We start from the raw sequence: 2,627 nt of genomic DNA on the forward strand, positions 1-2,627 counted from the left end.
TCAATGCAAAGTAGAAATTGGTGTTACCTGAGAGTGTGTGTCCTTTCTTTGTTTGTTTGGTGATGGGTGTTTTTTTTCCCTGCTCATCTTCAGTGCAGTCCTTAAATTTTGTTGTTGCCTTTCTAGCCTTGTTTGTAATGCAGGCATATTGGGGGATGGGGTTGGACAGGATATGCCAGTAGCTGCAGCAAGACATGATGCTGTGGTGGTGGATGGGAATAAGGGAGGAGTTTCCCTTAAAGAGCTCAGGCTCCTCTAAGCTCTGGTACCTGAAACGGCTCTCTAAGCAAAGGGAAAGGCGCTGCACCTTTTGGGAACGGGGGGGCAATTGGTGGTGGTTTTCCACAAGGAGTGGAGACCTCGGCGGTCGTTGTGCATGGTGGTACCTAACGTAACGGGTACAGACTGCTGCGTTGGTGCCATATGTGAATTATTTTTAATCAGGCGGTGAATTAGGCAATGTTCCTGCAGGTTGCCATGAAGGCGAGAATCCCGCTGACTTGTGCTCACATGCGGCCGCAGCAGCAGCAGTCGCAGTCCTTCCAGAGCAGGGCTGCTGGCACCTCACTGTAGGAAAGGCCTTCAGTTCCTCCTGTGAAATTGCTCCTCTCTTGCCCAGGTGAAACTCGGCTTGCAAGCGTGGCAGAGAGGAGTACGTGTGTGCACGCTGCCTCCCCCTGCACGTCTCCCCATGCCCTTATATGCATGTGTGTGCTCTGTACGTGTACCTCTTCTGGGCTGGGCTTGCCAGAGGGTAAAGTTTGCTTGGGATGAAGTTCAGGCGAAGAAGTAGATCAGAAGCTTGGTCGAGATACTGCTTACCGCTGTCAGCAGCGGCTGCTGGTGGCAGATGCGAAAGCGCAGCAGTGTATTTAGCATGCACTTCCAGAAATAAGGCCGCCTCCGTTTCCCTCGTGTTGGTTCAGAAGCTAAGATAGCAATTAGCAGAGACGAGCCCAACTGCTTGGCAGGGTCTGTGTGTGGTGCCCCGTCAGGGCTTGGCCTCCAGCGCACATTGGCTGCATCCCAGCCCCATGGGGGGTTGGGGGGGTGGGGATGCTCCAGGCTTCTTTCCAACGAAGCGGGGGTTGGAGGGAGGCTTGGGGAGGTCCCAGCTCCTGGGGCACTATGCATTGCCTTCCTTCGGGATGTGGCTGGAGCATGTGGCCCAGGCAGTGTCATGGCCAAATGCTGCCCTACGGTGCTGGGGGCATGAGGCGATCCCAACTGGGGCACCTCTCGTTTGCAAGTCTGCAGGCTGAGGGTTGCTGTAGGTGGAGCTGTGTACACTGAGAAGGGTTTACGTTAGCATCTGTAGTAACAGGCTCCTATCGGCAGTTCTCTCTTAAAAAATCCCATCTCTGGACATGTGCAGAGACTGCAGTAAGCACTAGTGCTGCTGTGTTAGAGCAGACCAGGGCTGTGGAGTGAGGATCCAGGGCCTTTTGCTGGCTTGGGCTGGTCCCCGTGCAGGGGTAGGGGTGTTGCAGCCACATAGCATCGTTCTCATCCGTGAGCCCATCCTGGTGGAAATATGTCGCAATGGCAACCTGGTGCCTGTGCCGTGAAGTGGGTGGACTTGGGATGCACCCAAATGCTGCATGGCTGAATTGTGTGCCAAGAGGGGTGTTCGTCTGGGGCTTTGTGCACTTAGAAAAAGCACTGTGGCTGGAAATGCAGAGGTGGGGGAAGGGACCTCGTTCTCTTCTTCAGACTCTCCCAGTGTACCTACACCTGGGTGTTGGAAACCCTGCCATGAAGGCAGGCTGGTGATGCAGAAGTGGACAGGGCATCCATGCTCCTCACAGCTCCCTGGGACCTTGCAGCAGAGAAGAGGTCCCTGCTTTGTCCAGTTGCTGTCCTCAACAGCAACCGAGTCATCTAGGTGAAACTTGACCCACTGAAATTTTGTTATGAAGTGATTACATCAACAGCATGGAGATATCTGGAGAACCTACTGAGGCAGAGACTGTAGTTTGGCATGGTCCAAGTCTGTCACTTTGATCCTGCACCACGCACCATGTGCGGTAATTAACCTGTGACTAGATATCCTGGATAGTGAGCTGGCAGGTGTGAGCTGCTGCTCGTCTTTACAAACCACTGGCAGATAGATAGTCACATTAGTGCGGTGCTAAGCTTGCGTTAAATTATCCTCACTTTCACCTTGATCACAGCCTATCATTAACCACAGCTACATGACTTCCTCCTCAGAAATGGCTTGTGGCCAGCCTGCTCGAAATGGAGATGGAAATTGGTTTGCGACGCAGCAGCGAGAGATGCACCTCAATTGGGGCAAAGCATCCAAATGCAAGTTGGTGTTTTGGTTTCAGAGCTGTCACCCCTGACATTTTTCAGAGTAGGTGCTTGGATCTGTGCCCCCCACCCCGTTGTTTTTTTTAAAGCACTTTTAAGGCCAGTTTTTTTCCAGAAGGCTGCAGCAAATGCAGCTGTTGCTGGGTTTTTTTTTCAAAAGCTCAGTTCCTCCTTGGGCAGTAATATAAGGTGGCCAAGTATCCGTCACTGTGTCATCTGTGTGGTCCCTCGGAGGACAGCTGGTTCTCTGTTACACCACAACAATAGGAGCCACTGGGTGCTTGGCGCTTGGAAAATGGGACCATTCTCATTCC

This window comes from Cariama cristata, unplaced genomic scaffold, assembly GCF_000690535.1.
Source record: "Cariama cristata isolate BGI_N322 unplaced genomic scaffold, ASM69053v1 scaffold4548, whole genome shotgun sequence".
Lineage (NCBI taxonomy): Eukaryota > Metazoa > Chordata > Aves > Cariamiformes > Cariamidae > Cariama > Cariama cristata.